This window comes from Poecilia mexicana, unplaced genomic scaffold (assembly GCF_051168715.1).
Source record: "Poecilia mexicana isolate PSO_F unplaced genomic scaffold, ASM5116871v1 scaffold_15, whole genome shotgun sequence".
NCBI lineage: Eukaryota > Metazoa > Chordata > Actinopteri > Cyprinodontiformes > Poeciliidae > Poecilia > Poecilia mexicana.
In genome coordinates, this window is record NW_028263384.1 from 11395476 (window position 1) to 11415571 (window position 20096).

The following is a 20096-nucleotide window of genomic DNA, read 5'->3' on the forward strand; positions in this document are numbered from 1 at the left end:
TTTGACTGTGGATCTGCATGCATATTTGTGTTGATTCTACATTGAATAAGTTAGGAATCAATGGTGATTCAACCATCATCTGAACGTGGATCTGCATGCATATTTGTGTTGATTCTACATTGAATCAATGTTGATTCAACACTCATTTGACTATGGATCTGCATGCATATCTGTGTTGATTCTACATTGAATCAGTTAGGAATCAACGTTCATTCAACCATCATCTGAACGTGGATCTGCATGCAGATTTGTGTTAATTCTAGATTGAATCAATGTTGATTCAACACTCATTTGACTGTGGATGTACATGCAGATTTGGGTTGTTTTTATATTGAATGAAAGCTAAGGATTTATGTACATTTTACGTCTGATAGGTCTACATCATAACATGCCACTAAAAGTTTCTTCACTGGTGTTAAACACTGTATTATTGGCAGATGATGCGTAAACTGTGTACAAAGGTTTAAAAATGACAACATGGGTTTGATTTAACATTTTATTTAAGAAAAGAGGGACAGATCTTTAAACATATTTGATTCCTTTTTGACTGTCAAAACAACAGTATGTTGTCCACAGAAGAACAGAGTCCATGAGGTTAAGCTTTGTACTGTATGAAGTAGGGAAACAGTACAAGTTGTGGTAACCCCAGTTTGACTCTGGTTGGCGTCACTTTGATTCCTTGCGATGTCTTCCTCTCGTTCTGGCGCATAATGAAGCCACTTCTTGACAGTTTTGCTGCAGTCCTCAAGAGTCAGCTTTCGGTCAAACTGCAGAGCAACAGCTGAAAAAAATAAAAGTGAGGAAGGTGCCAGTTAGAAATATGATAAACATTTGAAAAGTTCTGAAACACAATGAAAGATTAAACACTGTACTGGTTACAGGTCTGAGAACAAATACAAACCATATAGTTCCCCATGTACACTCACTGTTAAATTAATATCTTAATCTTTCATTAATATTTATCTTAATGTTTACATATACAACTGCATTTACCCATCAAGCTGCAGTATAGTGTAGGATTTATGATATTGATATTAAATCAATATTTAAAATAAAGGGATGTTTATCAGAAAACCTAACAATAAAACTCAGGGAGGATCAGGTTTATTTAACACACCAGAGACAAATAAATCGAACAAAAGGTGATTTATAGTGTAGTTGGAAAAATTATAATTTATACAGAATAAACTTCCATCAAATAGCTGGTTCAATCTTCCATCAACTACAAATATTTCCAAATAAGTTGATTAAATTCCTTAAAAAGTGTCTATATGCTAATAAAGATCCCACACAAGTAACAATAGTCCAGTTCAATTTAACCAGTTACCAATCCAAGGATCAACAGACTGAATCAGTCATTAGCAGGTTTAGTTCAGTGTTTCACCTGCCTTACATGTTAAGTGTTTCCCTTCTGCCTCACCTGGATTGAATCTGTGGATGATTAACAACCTTCTGCACTTCTTGATGGCTGCAGACGGTCATGTAATCATCCAACTCAGCTGTTCTGGTACAGAGGCTCATTTAAGCACGACCCTAAGCATATCATAATAAAAAGTTAAAAACAAGTGATTACTATCACAACAATTTAAAGCCCACCTGGACCAGCCAGCCTTACACTTCCTTGTCCACCACATGTTCTCCAAGACCAAACAATAGGCCCCGCCCTATTTTAAAAACTCAAATCCCACAAAATCTCGCAGGATTTCATACTTAGGCGTGGAGTGGTGGGTAGGATGAAAATAATACAAAAGGAGACATGACCTCAATTATTAAAAATATCCGTTTTGCCCCAAAATAACCAGGATTACTATGGGCACAAAACAATGCCCTTATTTTTCAATAAACACATTTAAGATCAAAGTAATATTGAAAAACTTACCATAAAAGTGCTCAGCGGAGAATTCAATTCAGAAGCCGGTAGCAAACAAGCCAGCAGCAAAGTGGCTTTTTGGTTGGGACAAACCACAAGTGTAAAATTGGGGAGGTGGACTGTACAACTCCTAGTACAGACTTGTAGATGTTTTTGTGTCAACACATTATGCACAGTCAGTAATAATATTTACAGACAAGTAAGAAAATGTACAGAAAGGAATCACAACCCACTGTTCTCAACATGTAATGCTTAATGTGAAACATGATTAACCCCCACCTAGTAATAAAATGTTCTGACCCAGAGCTCAAGGAGGGGGAGGGAAGAAGGAATGAGAGGGGGTAAAGAGGAGAAGGTTGGGAGGAGCGGCTGGGTGGGGGAGGCTTGGGAGGGAGTAGGGGGAGATGAGGAGGTGATGAGGGCTGCAACAAACTGCCCAGATTGCACACAACGGTAAATAAACGTTGAATTATAGTTAGAATGGTTGATTTTTGGTTGAGGTCAACAACTGACAGTTGATCAACCATCAAACAACCATCCACCTCCAGCCAAGTAACCAATGTTGAAACTGTGTCATTGAGTCAATGTTGTTTTGTGGTTGAAATCTAATGAATGAAATGCTAATGTCTGATCAACGACTGATCAATGCTGAATCAATGTTGAATCAATGTCAGCTCTTTTGCCACACCCCTTCCCCTCCTCTCCTCCTCATCAGAGCTCTGGGTCAGAGCATTTTATTAGTGAGTGGGGGGTATTACATTCTAAATTAACCTCTGTAAAGGACAGTGGGTGAAGATTCATTTCTGTACATTTTCTTTCTTTTTCATAAAAAAAGTCCTACTGACCATTTGTGTGTGATATATTGACACAAAAACATCTACAACTTACTACAAGGAGTAAGGAGTGGAGCGGTCCACCCCCACCATTTACATGAGTGGGATGTCCCAAACACACAGCCACTTCGCTGTTGGCTTGTTGGCAAAAGATGTTAATTCAATGTTGAATTGCCATCATGTGCAATCTGGGCAGGCGCAGAGCTATGGGGGGGGGGCTTAAATAGCTGATTATAGACTGAGAAAGTCTACCGCCTGTTGAGAAAGGTCTATTTAATGTTAAAGTTACTTTCCCTCAATGGAATATATACTAGTCAGTCCCAGTGACCGTTTCACTCACGGTTTAGCCGATGTGTGTCCTGGGTAAAGATCAACCAAAAAACGCAGACCAACCTCCCCGCCCCTCGCTCAACAGTTTCTGGTAGCGCAGGCGATAAACGTCAGGGGCCTGGTGATTGGTTAGGGGTCCGGTAATTAGCCCCGCCCCCCGGCCCAACGCTGACTTGTTCCGCTAGTGAATCTGGGTACAGAACGGAATCACAACTGTTGTCAACACATAGTGCTTAAGTTAAAATGTGATTAACCCTCACCTAAAAGGGGTTGTGCTGTGGTGGCGCAGGGGTTAAGCACAAACCACAATCAAGGACTCAGTCCTCAACACAGCTGTCACAGGTTCAATTCCTGACCTTGGCAACCTTTGCTGCATTACCCCCCTTCTCTCATTACCCACCTTCCTGTCAATTAACCATCAAATAAAGGCCACTAGCCAAAACAATCTTTTAAAAAATAAAATGTTAAAAATGAAAAACCCTCACTTAAAATTAAAGTTGTTTCACCCGATTGAGGGGTAGATGGGCCCAGGTGGGGGGAAAGAGGTGTGTGTGTGTTTTTGGCAGGTGGAGGGAAGGGGGTTGGGCGTTTGAATGGCAGGCGGTGGTGAGGGGTGCAAAAAACACCTGAACACTTTGATTACTAGTTTTTCCCCAAACCTTGTCCTCAAGGCAAACTGACCTGCATGCTTCAGCAAAACCTTGTTAATCAAATGTTAATTAAAATCATGTGTGCTGAATTAGGGAAATGGCTCAAACTTGCAGGGCAGTGTGCCTGGTGCCGGTGCTGAAAAACACTGGATTCGATGTGGCATTTCAATCAATGAATGTTAATTGGCTAGAATTGAATGGTTGTTTGATGGTTGATCCAGCTTCTGTCGTTGACCTGAACCATACATGCAACCTTTGTGATCATTATTCAACATTAAATTAACATCGTGTGCTATCTGGGTAGTTCTTCCCCAAACCTTGACGTCAATCAAACTGACCTGCGTTTTTTCAGTTCAGCAAAACCCCGTTAATCAGACGTCAATTAATATCATGTGTGTTGAATTAGGGAAATGCCTAAAACTTGTAGGGCCTGAAGGACCAGTGCTGAAACACACTGGATTCGACGTTGACATTTCATTTATTTGATGTCAACCACAAAACAACATTGATTCAATGACACAGTTTCAACATTAGTTAATTGGCTAGAATTGAATGGTTGTTTTATAGTTGATCCACCATCAGTTGTCGACCTCAACCAAACATGCAACCTTTGTGATGATAATTCAACATTGAATTAACATATTTTCCAACAAGCCAACAGCGAAGCAGCAGTGTGTTTGGGACATCCCACTCATGTAAACGGTGGGGGTGGACCCCTCCACTCCTTGTAGTAAGTTGTAGATGTTTTTGTGTCAATATATCACACACACACAGTCAGTGAGAATTGTTATGAACAAGTAAGAAAATGTACAGAAAGGAATCAGCACCCACTATCCTCTACAGTGGTTAATTTAAATGTGATAACCCCCGCTCAGTAATAAAATACTCTGACCCAGAGCGCTGATGAGGAGGAGAGGAGGGGAAGGGGTGAGGCAAAACAGCTGACATTGATTCAATATTGATCAGATGTTGATCAGACATCAGCATTTCAGTCATTAGATTTCAACCACAAAACAACATTGATTCAATGACACAGTTTCAACACTGGTTACTTGGCTAGAGGTGGATGGTTGTTTGATGGTTGATCCACCGTCATTTGTCGTCTTCAACCAAAAATCAACCATTAATCAGACTTCGGCATTTCAGTGATCAGATTTCAACCACAAAACAACGTTGATTCAATGTCACAGTTTCAACGGTTTGATTGGATGGTTGTTTGATGGTTGATCCACCGTCATTTGTCGACTTCAACCAAAAATCAACGATTCTAACTATTTTTCAACGTTGATTTAACATCATGTGCTATCTGGGAATGTTATACATGCCTTTAATTACATGTTTGCATGATATAAAAAAATCAAAGTCAGAAACTTTCTTGCTCAGGAGAAGGCAGTGAATCATGTAGGATGAGACTAAACTATGTGACAGTCTACAAAAATGTGTTATACTGATGTTTTTTTTTTCCCTTTACTTTGTTGTTAACTGAGTTGAAGTTTTGTATGAAAATGTGCTGTTTTGAAATATCCACATAATAAAGTCTTAAAATGGAAATTAATGAGTTGCGTATTTTAGAAAGCAATCAGTTCTTTATATATATTTTATGGATTCGGTTAAAAATGCAAGAAACATTTTACTGCAGGAAACTCCCCTCTTTCCTCTCCCAGATTCTGCATCAAATCAACAGCTGTCTTCACCAAGTCATTAATATTGTGTTGTAGCAAAGCTTATCTGTTAAAATCTTTTTTTTTGTTTAAGTATATGGGTGAATAAACAACATTTGTGTCTGAATACAGGTCAAAAATATTGCATCTCACTTTAAGGATTTTTCTCCATGTCGTTTTTCGTCACAAATTCCTCTGTCTGGTTGAAAATTCCTGTTGCCAAACTTCATCTTGAGACTTTTACACAGTCCACCTTACACATCCTTCTCATCATGGGTAAAAGGATTCAATACATCTGGCTGAAGGGGATCACAACTCGTGATTTACACTAGATGAGTGATAGATTTGCTGTTTGGGTTGATGTGAAACGTAACAGACAGCTGGAGGAAGAAAGATTACATCCTTTGAGCTGTAACTATCATCCATCCATAGAGGCAAAAGTGAAATAAAAATAAAGCTATTTAAAGCAACTTACAAAAACAATTTCATGCTCCAAAACTCCAAGAAGGCGCGAGCTGGAGATAGTTAAACCTAATAAATCCAAAAACAAACCAGGAGCAGCAGAGAGGAATGGCGGAGAACCGGTGAACTACTAAACAACAACAAACACAGCTGAGAAAGAGAGCAAAAGGGCAGACAGAAACGACAGACCCAGGGGGGAAAAGACCTGACAATAATCAAAGAGAAATAAATAAAACTGTGCAAACAACAGAATGCAAGAATAAACTAAGACACTAAACAAAAAGGAATGGGCCAATAAGCCAAAACCAAAGTGACAACTGAATATTTGCAAGACTTTTTCTAACAACAATAAACCCAGAAGCAATGAGAGAGAAACATGGAAAACCAAAACACAAACACCTGTGGCGATTTGACAGTTTATTTATATCTACTTAAAATTGTAGAATAAATTGCATTGCCTCATTTGGCTTTAAAATAAGGTGTGATTCTGTTTTTAAATGGACGAGAGGCACCTCTAAAAAATACCATATTCTATAGAAACAATCGTTGTTGTTGTTGTCTTTTTGCTTCTGTTTGTGATTTCTGGTCTGTGTGTGCCACCCTCCCTGATATTTCTGCTCCACACACACACTTACAGTGGCCACAAAAATCTGGGCTACAGCTGAGATTCATGAAGAGTTAAACTAGACTCCAGTGGGCTGGTACAGAGAAGTGTGAGTTAGGCGTTAAAATAGATATCAGGTTCTAAATTAGTATATAAAATCCGTTTCCTTGGATTCCTGAGAGACAGATAAACTATTTAAACATCTCAGATTGTTTATCAGACTCCAAAGCGCTTTACGCTGCTACATTCAGTCATTCATGCACACATTCACACACCGATGGTGGTGATAAGCAGCACTGTAGCCACAGCTGCCCCTGGGGCAGACTGACAGATACAAGGCTGCCATCCAATCAGAGCCAGCAGACCACCACCAGCAGGCGTCGGGGTGAAGTGCCTTGTCCAAGGACACAGCGACTGAGACGGATGATGTGGGAGTTCAAACTGGCGCCCCATCGGTTCTCCTCCTAACTCCTGACCCGCCTTCATCCCCCGTATAAAGCCAAAACAGTATTATTATAACATCTGGAGTCAACAACAAATCCAGCTTTCAAATCAGGACACCATTGATGAAAATACGCCAGAAGACTTTAGGTCACTGATTGGATGGGGGTTGGGCTACGGCTGGGTAATAAATCAATAACAATTATATATTGCGGCTGATCCATGATTGATTAGCCGCAGAATGTTAAATAATTTCACCGAACTCCAATCCGGAACCGCACAGCATTCTGGGAAATCTAGGCTGAGGACAGACCTTAGCCGCTCTGCCTCTCCGCTGAGCAAGGCTGGTGGCATCGACCGATTTGCTCTTTGGTTACCTAGCAACAACTTGTTGAGTAACTTACGCAGCAGCAGTTTTCGGTTTTGCCACCTTGGCCTCACAAGTGCTTAAAAATAAGAACAGCTCATTTTCTGGGTCTCTTCTTTGAGTCAGAATAAAAAAACCATTGACTGAGGAGAACATTCATCATGGCTTCCATGTCCTTCATTGTCGTGTTGTGTCTGTGTGATACGCAGATTACATCGCATTACTTTTGAAACTCTGGAGCCTTCCTGTGTATGACGACCTCACCCATTAAAGCTCTCACCCAGTTGTAATGGGGTAGAGTTGAGCCCAAACAACCAGGGAGGCTGTCCGGGTTTTCCATCTCCTCCATCTCGCCAGGATGTGACCGGCAGGCAGAAATCAGAGCGCCACTGGATCTTCCATCTTTAAACACCTGCCAGTCTCACCTGCTTTAACTCCCCACTAAGTCCCACTCATTATTATTCCACAGTCTTACACCTGGGTGGAAACCTTTCACTTACCTTTGACCTCTCCTCCTCCTGAATCCTGAGTGCCCTCCAAACTCCATCTTTTCCACACTCCTTGTAAAAATAAATTATTCTTTGCCTCTACTTCTGCTGTCGGGTCTAAAAATGTTGCCTGCGCCGGAGTCTGGCTCCCAAAAAGGAAGAAGAAAAAAACAAGCAACTTCTGGTGAGGAAATCTGCTACATTGGTGAAAAAAAAAAGAAAGAAAATGAAGCATAAGCCTGCATGCAGAAAAAAGCTGAAGTATTCATTTATCTGTGCTGTAGCGAAAAACACAAATCCAGTTAAAATGAGTTTGACCATTGTAGGAGAATAAACTTGAAAGTCGTATTTCCGCCGATTTAAATTGAACGACGAGTCGATGCAGGAGTTAAAACTTCTACATCAAAAGATTTAAATTTACATCCAAAGCTTTGTGTCGCTCTGACTTTCCTTTTGTATCAAGTGTGTTTTGTCTTTCACAAGAAAACGTAAATGGGTGCAGAAAGTCAACATGTCCTGTGTCTTGAATAAATTTACTCCTTTGACGGATTTCTCGCCTCTTACTTCTCCGTTCGCTCCAGAAGTCGGCAGCCTGCTGGCTCGCACTGTAATTCCAATCACGGCGAGGAGACGTCTAACCGAGAGGAACCTGCTAAAGTGTTTTCTGATTGGAGTCACGGCTAATAGTTTAGTGAAGAACCGATTCTCGTTTCCTCGGGGAAAGTTGAAAAGGCTAAACAACTCTAGTCGAAACTTGGTGATGTACCTCTACTTTTGTGCTGCAGTTAAACTTTCCTTCCAGCTACATATTCTCTAATGATAATTATCCCTTCATTTTGTCTCTCTGGGATTCTGGAGTTGAATATATAAATATATCTAGTTCCCGTTCTTCTTCATCGCATCCTGTCGGATTTAACCATTTCTAATTGCGGGTCAAGAAATGTTATGTGAAAACCTTTAATCTGCATTCTGTTCTAACCTTTCATGCAGCAGAAGGAGATACTAATGTAAGTCAGAGGTAATATAAGTGCAGTAATGTTAGATTTCATAAAAGGAAGAGGGTTTTTTGTTGTTTTCAAGGAATGGAAATAAATAAAGCAATGTCTGATCTGATCTAAGGTAGTTTATAAGGAAAGAAATTGCATTTTTTATCTCAAGGCTTTCTAAACTGATTGTGGTGGAGATAAAGTGGCCGTTGTGCAGGACTGAATGAGTTGACCCCTGGTACTAAACCACCACTATACCTCTTTCTTCTCTTTCTCTTCCTCTTTCTTTGTCGTTCTAAACATCCGTTCAGCCTCCAGCTTGTTGCCTTCAACATGGTCAGACGCCTCAAAGCAGCGAGTTTCTGCAATCCATGGTTCAATATTCAATATTCAATATAAGTTCAATATTTATGCTCATAAGCAACTGAGCATTACTAATAAAGCAGGCTGTGTGTTTAATTTGCGTATAATTTGGATGATAACGCTTCCTGTTCATGTAGCAATGTCGTGGCTGTGTTTTTACAAATTGTGCTTGAGCATTTTCTCGTTCAAAGGCATCGTGTAAGAACTGGATGTGTAGATAGTTTAACACCTGGGATGGTCCTGATTTTTTTTTTTTTTTTTTGAGCTGGAAAATTCTTTCAGTCTTTAAAAACAATCCTGTAACATTTTTAAATTTCTCTCATAAAGACAAGGAGCCACTGTTGTCACCACTTCTTTCCTCCTACTGTAACATCCATTAAACGTGAGACGTCATTAATCTCCATGCATTAATCCATATGTACGCCTGTGAAGATGCATTATTTATTCATTATGTGTTTCTGGGTACAATAGTTTTTTGATACCAGTTTCCCAGCGTTCCCTGGAAGTGTCGACAAAGGGACACTGACTGTGCTGCTCACATTTCCGCTGTTCATCTGATGTTTAGTGTGGAAAAATGCCTGCGTCACTTTTTCTGTAAGTTTGTACTGTTTTTTTTTTGAGCCCACAGGCCAGAGGATTCTTTCATTGAAGAATTTTTCTTTAATATCAGACAATTTTCCAGCAACAATTCCTGACCTGATGTAGCCTGGTATTGTGTCTGCATTTGAACTCCTCTAGATTGTGAAGGAATGTAAACTGGTTTTGTGATTTGTTTTTTGTCATTAAATGTAGTTGGAGGACTGGTTCCCCCCCCCCCCCCCATTCCCTCGGAGGTCTGCTTACACACACAAACTACTGAAAATGCTACACAGTTTTAAAGGTTGAAAACGTCACATCTGATTCCTGAGGTGATGCAAAAATGTGTGAAATCTCCTTTAAGCTTATTTTTCTACATTCTAAAACTCTTCTCTGCAGGAAATCTAGGACTAAATAATGAAAGAATGGTTTTAGTCAAAACACTCAGCATGCAATTGTTTGCAGAGGAAAACTTGTGCAGATAATTAGTGTGAAGGTCCACAGCTATGTTCATAAAAACAAACAAAAAAAAACATATTCAGCTTTTAGCAGGAGACATTTGTGTCGAGAGTAAAAATCCAATCTCTTTGTGTTTCGTCACAGAGCTGCATTATTAATCGTGTAACGATCATAAAAATGCCACAGTCGAGGCTCGTCATCGCTTCATACTTTCTTTCTCTGCTCACTGCAGGGATTTTTTTCTTTTTTAAAATCTTTTTATTTTTGACTCCATTTTCTGGCTCTAATTGCTTCAAGAAGCAAAAAAGACCTTTGGAAAGCTTTTCTATCTCAAAATAGAAACAACCATGACAGCCAGATTACGGTTCAGAAGTCCAAATGTCCAAAGATAATAAGAATAAACATTGCTCAGCTGTGAGCCTAAACATGTTTAAATCCCTGAAGAGTCTACCGCGGCCTGATGACAAAGCTAAACTTAATTCATTAAGTGATGAACTCGTAATCAGATCATAATAATTAACAGGATCCTTCCTGCTCCGCAGGCAAGACTGCGTCTGGTAGGAAGACAAAAACTACGTCAAATGTCATTAATTAAAACAAATTAAATGGCAAGAAGTTACTTGACACATGGGAAAAGCTACGTGAAATATTAAGATTGTACAAGAACGAGTATTTCCAGACAAGACGTTCTGTCCAAGCTAAAAGAAAAAAGGACGTCAGATATGACAGATGCTTACCAGAGATCCTCAAATGCCTGCATGTCTTTATCAGGAAAAATGAAACATTTACTTTGGACAAAGGCCTGGATGTGTGTGGGTTTACGCGTGGATACCTCAATGTGAAGTTATTTACATAGCAACGCTCAGAACTTCACCGAGCGTCAAAAACATGCGAAAGAACGAGGACGAAACATCCAGAGACACAGAGACAAAGGACAGGCAAGAGTCACTCTTCAAAATGTCAAAAACAGATTCAGCTCAGATCTTTTTTTTCTCACCCACCCTTACCCCCCCCAAAGCTTTAAAACACAACTCAACAAATGCACAGGTGGATTTGGTTATTAAAGCAGCTGCATGGCTTATTTTAAAAACAAACGTTTTGAGATGAACTACTGTAAAAGTGCAAAGTGATCATCTTGTCAGTGAATAAAAGTGATTATTTTGTCACACTGAGATCCAGTTGGAGATGCATAGCTCACTTTTTGTAGAAAACCAAATGGAAACTTGCAGCATTTTGTTCAACAACAGCTAATAGCTGGCTGAAATGTATTTAAATCATGTCAGGTCAGTCATACTTCATCAAATGTGTGTGTGCATAAAACAAGATTTACATTTTTTTGAGTCATAAGTTGTTTATTTTAATGTTGTCCAGATCAGAACTGAAAAGAAAAAAATCCATCTTTAGTATTTTTATATTTCCCCATGTCCTGCAGTTTAGTTTGACAACAATGAATTAAAAATCTAATTAAAAGACATCAAAATTACTCATAGTTGAGAGAGCGTTTTCTCCTGTAATTAAAACATTAATAAGGCAAAACGAGGAGATCAACAGTTGTTAGTTTTAAAGACTGATTATAATATTGAAACAACACATAAATGGACTCAAGATTATGGGCCCATATAAACTCAGACACTGGAGAGAAAAAGAGAAAATTTAAACATCCTCCTAGAAGACCCGTTGTCATCCTGCATTGATTACCAACCATAGCATATCTCAAATAATGCGACATTATTGCTTCAAATTAAAATATATATATTATATAGAATAATCACACATAGTGATATATGCCAACCCTTTGTATTCGCCACGTGTTTTAATGAAAACCCAAAATTCAGCCTCAGAAAAATGGAATACCGTGAAAAAGATTATTATTGGAAACTCATGATGTCACAACCTGATGAGCTAATTAACTCAAAACACCTGCGAAGGTTTCCTGAATCTCTCAGTGATTCCTGAATCACTGAATCAGTGTTTATGACTGCTTATGGTCATAAACACCATTCACAAGGAGGGAAAGCCACAAAAGGTCATTGTCAAAGAAGATGGCATGTTATCGGAAAATTGAGTGGAAGGAAGAAGTGTGGTAGGAAGAGGAGAACCAGCAACAGGGACTATTCTGATCTGGAGAGGCTTGTCAAGTGAAATCCATTCAGAAGCTCCAAAAAATATATATATTAAGAGTATAGAAATGTACATGCTTTTCAGAAGCCTGACATTTATTACTTCTTTTTTTTTTTTTTTTTTTTTTTGCTTAAAACATTTGTTTTTGATTAATCTAATCTAATTTCCTGAGCATTCTGGGTTTTCTTTAACTGTAAGAAACAATCATCAAAATTGCTTGAAATAATTAGCATGTGTAATGAATCTGTATAAAACAGCCATTTCTGGGATGAACTGGCAAGAAACACTGCACTCTGTGCAATATTCTAATTCAGTGGGACTTACCATAAGGGACAGCTGAGGCATTAGCCACAATCACCAGAACTACAAGAAACGAAGGCCTGAAAAGACAACAAAGAAACAGAAGCTTCCCTCATTGGCTGGAAAATTCTGCAGATTGCACAACGCAGATGAGAAGCCTGTGTCAGCCGGACGGGGCAGCCGGACAAGCAGCAGCGAAAACCTTTTAGAGAGAGAACTAAGAAAACAGCAGGAGGCCGACTTTCACACTGCTGCCATAACTCGCAATTAAGCAACGTTCAAGCATTCCTGGGATAATGATGGATGATCCTCCATGATGTCTGATTCGGTTGAATGTAGTTGTTTTTTTTGACACGTGAAAGTCCACATGTGTGCTTCAACGTGGGGTTTGGGTAACGCTTGCAAATCAAAGCATTGCAGCGGTAACAGAGACGTATGTATGTATTTGGTGTTCGGAGTGCTGATTAAAAAGAAGAGCTGGGTTTAGAGCTGATTGCTGGATTGTTCGCTCTTGTGCAGTGGAGGGCCACTAATTGGACAGTCGGGGAGGTGTGGGCTTTCAACCAACTGCTGGGCTCCTCATGCTCACAGAATATTTAAAACGAAGTCGCTGCAGCTTTGAAGACTGTGTTTATCGCTCGAATGTGGAACATATCAGCAAAACTGACGATATCGGGCTGTAAAAGTGTGTGTGTGTGTGTGTGTGTGTGTGTGTGCGTGTGTGTGTGTGTGTGTGTGTGTGTGTGTCATTTACTTTTCTGAAATCACAACCGCACTGGAGCTGGGGATCACCTTTACAGCTGTCGTCTCTGAAGCATCTGCAACCGCATTTCGCTGGTGAAATCTCTCTGGTCACAGGCTCGACTGTTAACCCGGGACCTTGATTTAAGTTGATTAAATTCTTCCTTGAGCTCATAAATGATGAGCCGCCGTCGTTAACTGTCAGTAATTTCAATTAGCCGCGTGCTAAGTTAATTAGCTGCAAGCAGATTGGAAGAGAATGAACGTGACATCGTATAAGGATTTATACTCTCGTCTGTTTCTGGGTCCAAAAAGGGTTCACGTTGTGAGAAGCAACTCCGTGTTGAGACAGCTTGACGTTGTAACTCCGACTGCGGTTCTTATTTCTGCAAACAAGGACGCTGACAGCTTTTCTTTCTATGTTGTGTCAGCAGTGATATTTCTGGGTCTGCTTCCTCTGTGGTTCTGTGTCTGTTTCTATTCCAGCTCTGTCTGCTGTCTTATTTCAAACACCAGCCTCGACTTACTGAGTTAGTTCAATAAATAAGAGTCTTTTCCTGTTGTTTGGGCATTTAATTATTATTATTATTATTTTTTTAGTTCATTGGCTGAACAGGAGCAGGAACAGGAACCGACCTGGCTAGCAACCGATGAAAAAGAGAGGTTAGGACTTGACGTGTGCTGTGTTTTTTCTTGAAAGCTGTTTTTAATAACTATATTGCAATTTCACTAACAAAATCAAAGCACACATTGATAAAGCCCACTACTCAAATAAACTAAAGAGCGGCAGAGCTAGCAGCTACCATCGGTGGTGTCCTGCAGAGAACATCCACATTTGACATTTAGGAAGAAAGGAAGAAATATGAAAAGCTGAAACAGTTCACTGGATTTAATCCTCTGCATGTCGTCAAGAAAAAAAAGTAAAACAAAGTGAAGGTGCGGTACAGCAATTCTTAATAAGACAATGACAACACTTGAAAAAGCTCCAAGGTGAATATTTTTGCCAAGTAGAAAAGAGGTTGAAATGTTATTTGCAGCAGTGTTCTTGTGAGATTTCTAAGGTCACCATAATAAGACCCAAATAGGAAAGTTTCTTTATTGACAGTAGAGAAAAAAAACAACTTATTAAATTTTTTACCTCCTCCTTTCGCCAGCAGTCAAGCAATGTTCGTCTCTCGGTAATGTTTTTTAAAGCTGATGTCCACTGACTTTCTTTTGAGCTCCAACTCAAAAGACAAAAGAATATTTATCTACAATTTCCAGAGCTTTAGATGTGGATTAGGTGGGAAGTTTTATAAAAAAATGTTGTTTTTTAAATCACTGGGCTTTTGGACACACACACACACGCACACACACGCACACGCACACACACACACGCACACACACACACGCACTCTAGTCAAAACCAAACCACAGTCGTTTTACATGTGGGTATAATTGCTGCATCTTTGCTCAGAGTCGTAAATAATCCACAACATTGGCACGAAATGGCACCAAATTATTAAGAGCTGGGTTTTGTGGTTGAACCAAAATACAGATAGGAACTGGAAGTTGTCAAAAAGATAGAAAGGGAAGAACAATGAAGACAGAAAAAAAGAAAGACGTACTGAGATGCACCGGCTCTTTCTGCCATCACAAGTATAACATGTGGAGGAGGACGTTTGCTCGAAATCTGGGTAATTGCTGTGTAGACATGACAGCTTTCTGTGCCTCTCCTGCTAGTTTCAGGAGGAAATGACATTTGTGTTTGTAATTTAAGGGGTTAGTTTGGTTCCCCATGTGAAATAGTGGAGTTAGTTTATGAGGTTGTAAAACTCCATACACTGATGCTTGTGCTTTTTTTTAACTCCTCCTCCTCACCTCCAAAAAAAATAAATAAATAAATATCAGGACTCTTTTTTTTTGCATCCTGATGAATATATCACGCATTTGAACTGGAGTCTGATCAACTCCGATCGTCCAGGCTCTTTGGAGGCATGCATGAGATCCTTGTTGCTGCAGCCGGAGCGGTGATGATTTGCACACAGCTGCTGCGGTGCCAAGAGAGCCACCGTAAAATAGCTTGGAGCTCTGGCAGCGTACCGTTTGCATACTTAGGTTGTTATGAGGCTGGTGTGGCTGGGCCCCAAAACATTATGGGACGGCAGAGCTACGATGCTGTGCTCAGGGCACACAGCGCTCAACCCAGACATGCTGCATCCACAGCAGACCCTGCACACACCGTCCGTCCTCTCACTAGTTTTAAATAGCAAGTTGTGGTCTTAGTCTGGTGTAATAATGGCTTATTCCACGATTTTGAGTCTGTCCACTGTACTGTTTTCTTATCTTTCATAGCTTTATTTAGAAGAGTGGATTTTAATTGGGTCTCTACGCAGCCTGCTCAGACCAGAGCACCTTGACAAGAAATTTTTAAAAATGTGTGTTTTCAACTATTTCTCCACACAAAACGTGTTTTTTTTTTTAATCCTTGAGCGTAGGAACAATTTTATGCTTAAATGATGTCTGAGTAAGTATTAAAAGTCATCTCAAACTGATGTTGGAGAGAAAAAGCAGCAAAAGATCAAATGGAGTCTTTCTTCGAACTGCTTAAAGCCTGAAGAAATGTTGACGATTATCACTTTAAAAGATTAACAGAAAATCTGGCACCTGATGCAAAATACATTCATTTATTTGGTGTTAGTTGCACATTTTACTTTTGTGGAATACTCGTGTGACTGACTGCTGTGACAATTTCAATCTCCTTCAACGTATTGGTTTAGCCATTATTTCTATCTAAACAGTGAAAGCACGAAAGATTTTGTTGTGCATCAGGTATCGGTGCCTTGAAATTGTTCCAATTTGCTGCAAAATCATGTTATCTTAAAGCTATCAGGGTAATTTTAAAACATGAATGCTGAAATTTAAGGTGCTTTACTTTGAATTTATCCTTAGCCATGAATCCAAAGGAAGCAAAAAATATTTCCGTGAGGCTCATTGATGTGAGCAGTAGGATAAACAGCAGTGTGAATGAAGATACAGTATAAATACTGCAGTATCACAACTGATTGTTATTTGTCACTCATTCAGACAAAAATGATCTCCATGAATTAACACAAACACACAGGATTACACACAAGGTAGCCAGCACGGTCTGTGCCAGCATTTGTTTACATCCCTTCTTTATAGCAATCCCTGGCATTTCCTGCAAAATGACATCATGCAGGTCGTGCACAGGCTACAATCTGCTGGTGCCAGATCTCACACTGTTATCTGATGCGGCACACCGGCCATTATCTCGGACACAAATATCCTGTTAGCTTCTCCGATGCAAGCAGATTTAAAAAAAAATAAAACGCTCTGTAGATTTTCTCTGGTTGATTTCTCTCCTGCCATGTTGCACAGACTAAACATGGAGAACTCTGTTAGCTCTTCTCCAGGCATCCCAGCTGAGACATGGTGGTTCAGCAGGCAAGCGGCAGGGAAATGACTCATCATTACTGTGGTCTATATACAGTGTGCAGCTGCAGATTGAGATTTTTAATGTGTACTTTTGTGTTACATGTTTTGGGTTTAAGCACGGTGCATCCTCCCACACGTCTTGTTTTTAGGCACCAAACTGAGAACACCTTCAGGTGCACGCTGTGGAAAAGAAATCCTGTGGAAAGTTGAGCCCCCAGAACACGAATGGTTAGCAAAAATGTCAGCCTCTGAACAAGACTTGCACAAGCCCTTAACCATGGCTGAACTACAACAACCTTCTATTTTTTTTCCTGGCAGTTTATGACTGACCTATTTTTCTGATGAATGCCAACACATCAATGATGCTCTTTAAAGGAATGATCAAATTCTTCTAATTTAGAACTTATTCATGAGTAGTTTTTCATTTTTAACCCATTTAACCCCACCGGCAACAATTGTTGCCAGACATTTTTCTAACTTCTGGAAGCTCTAGAAGAATTGTTTTGACTTTTGGCAGCTAATTGAAGTTTTAAAATCAAATAATAGAGTGTCTACTCAAAGCAATATCAATTCCATGCGTCTAGTGTGAAAGGTCACAGGTCCAGACCTCTTTACTTCCTGCCTGTGACACTGGAGGTAAATGTCTGTCACAAACCTGTACAAGAGGAAGTCAGTAGAATATTTAAATAAACAAATATAAATAAAATATTTTGTGCATATGTTAGCAGGTTTTCATGAAATGTAGTCAAAATAATTGTAGCTACAATTTCAGTCCTCATGCTAAGCAAATGGCAATGTATTAGCTCAAAGTGCACGAAAGCATCTTTATTTGGTAAAATGCTAACATTAGCACGAGGGCTAGCACTAGGACACTGATGCTCAATCTAGAATTGAAATTTAGCTTGTAAGTTAAAATGCTATTGTTCCCTAAACACATAATTGGCCAACATTGATTGATTCTGTTCAGTTAAGAAATATTTGCTTTTAGGTCAAAAAATAGCTTAAAAGCTATTCAGACACAGGTTCAGCAAGTATGCAGGCTTTCAATAGCATTTTAATTATCAACCTAATCATTTCAATATGAAAGTGTTTAGCCTATATGTAAAATTGGCTATAATCTAAGATTAGGGTTATCTTTACCTCCAGTCTCTGGGAGAGTCTTCTTTTGTACCAGAGATCCCTGGACTTTTAATTAGTCTAATTGTAATTGGAGTGAATGCCTGTAGCATTCATACTAACATGATATAGTAAAACAATCTATTAACATCAACTTGTCAGCAACCCCCCCCCCAAAAAAAAAATAGGAAATTTCTATTAGATGGTAATAGAAATAATCTGTATAATCTGAAAAAATACACAGACAAATTCAGCTCCAATGTTCCGAAAAATAATTAAAAACTCTGAAGGAGAACAGAGAAAAATGAATGAAGAGGACCGTATTGTATAATTTCCTGGAAGCTCAAGAAGCAAGAAGAAAAAGTAGAGTAACATCTGATACACAATTCTTTAAGTAAATAAATCCTGCTTTGTTTGAGAATATAGGAACAAAACAAAAAAAAAACAAGGCTGCAGACAGTGGATAGGCAGCTTCCTCTCGAGGGAAAAAAATAAGCACCTGTGTGCCATTTGCTTGAAATATTGCAGGACTGGTGTTCCAACATGCAGCAATTACAGGAAATTGTGTCCGGAGGACTTCAAATCTATAAATGGATTATTTTAAATCATTGGTATGATTCTGCACGGTTTAACTTAAATGGGAAGCAATAAAAACGGACACTAATTGATACTACTTTGTACTAAGTAAGCCAACGTAGTAGGAAGAAATCATCATTACCCTCTGGCTTTGAAAAATCACTAGATCAGGCTGTTGTGGGGACATACGGAGGAATTTAAAACCACAACTCAAACTCATTACTTCCTTTTGAGACATTCTGGGGAAAAAATTGTTTGTTCAGCCTTGAGAAAAATCTCTAGATGCATGAAGGTGCTGTGATCATATGTCTCGCTATCGGACCGCTCAGGAAGGAAAGATGTTCTGCGTCTCGGTGATGAATGCATTTTAATGCAAAATGTGAGTAATCAACCTGTGAACAAAAGCAAAAGGCCTTGAGTTAACGCAGGCAGCTGGTGAGAGAGCGTCATTTTCTGAAACGAGTTGTTTACCGATACATACTCAAAAGTCAGCCAGTGAGGAAAAAGCCAATACTCTAATAGCAATTTCTAGAAGTCAAATTACAGTTTGTAAATCATAATTTGGACAAACTACTTGTCCTCACTTTGCTGCTTTCTTCTTCTACTACTGCTCCAACTTTTTAACTATGATTTCTTTGAGTTTTTTTCTCTCCATCTGAAGTTCAGTTTTGGCTGAAGTGCCATCCTAGAGGAGGGCTGGCGCTGAAACACTGCTGTCAACAACTCAACGTTCTTCCTCTCCTGCTATTAACCATTCTACTGATCTTTAACTTAGAAAAGTGCACCCACATTATTTCTGTTGTTTCGTTTTTGTGCATCTGCTCAGTCCCCTTGAAGCCCCATTCGCTCGTACTGAGCCAGGTTCAACTGGAGGTTAAAGACGGGTTTTTTTTTCTTTCCACTTTCACTACGTGCATGCTCGGCATGAGGGATTATCTACTGTCGTTCAGGATGAATGAATGTTGCAAGTCGATGACTTGATGCAATCCGCTGAGTTTTCTTAGATACATTCATTTCTTAAATCACAAGTCCACAAGTGCAATAGTAATTATATATAAATATATGTTTGTGTACACGTGTGTTTTTGTCAAAATAAAGGGCAAAGAATGGTGGTTGAGCAGTCTCTATGAAACCTTGGTGCTAGTCGTGATCCCACTATGCTCGCCTCTTTGCCAACAGGGATGAAGGTCAGAGAGAAAGACATCAGCAACGACTTTAGAAGCAGCTGCCTCTCAGTCCACGGAGAATTATAAAGACACATCTGTCAAGGGTTAAAAGAATCTTATTCTAAATTGATAAGCATTACTCGCAAGTGGAAAACATTTCAGATGATTGTCAGTCCTACAAGTGGACGTTCCAACAAATCCACACCAAGGTCAGACCTTTAAATGCTTTCAGAAAAACCCAGGAACTGCATGTCAGAATCTGAATGCCTCTGTTTCCATATTAAACACAATGACAGTACAGTTAAAATCAAAATGAAGGAATGAAAGGTACCTCAGACATGAAAAGGGTTCAGAAAATACAATGGTGAAAAGCCAGGATCAATGGTGCCAGAGGGCATCGGGGGGATTTGGGCACTTCTAAACCAGAACAGCGTCATGTTTGCAATGTTAAGTCCAAATAAATGATGCTGTACTTTTTGAGAGATTGCCTATTATAGAAAATAGATCCTATACTGGCTGAGAAAGTTGGAAAGTAATAAGAGATTCCT

The 20096-nt window shown here is 39.4% G+C and overlaps 1 long non-coding RNA gene across 1 annotated transcript; it reads right to left on the reverse strand.

Annotated features, from left to right (window-relative positions):
* Window positions 1-478: 478 nt before the first annotated feature.
* LOC148155308 (uncharacterized) lies at window positions 479-1618 on the reverse strand. Its single transcript, XR_015765474.1, has 2 exons — window positions 1421-1618; window positions 479-781 (listed from the first exon to the last, which is right to left on the reverse strand). It is a non-coding gene; the product is annotated as an uncharacterized LOC148155308 (long non-coding RNA).
* Between the last annotated feature and the right edge of the window lie 18478 nt (window positions 1619-20096).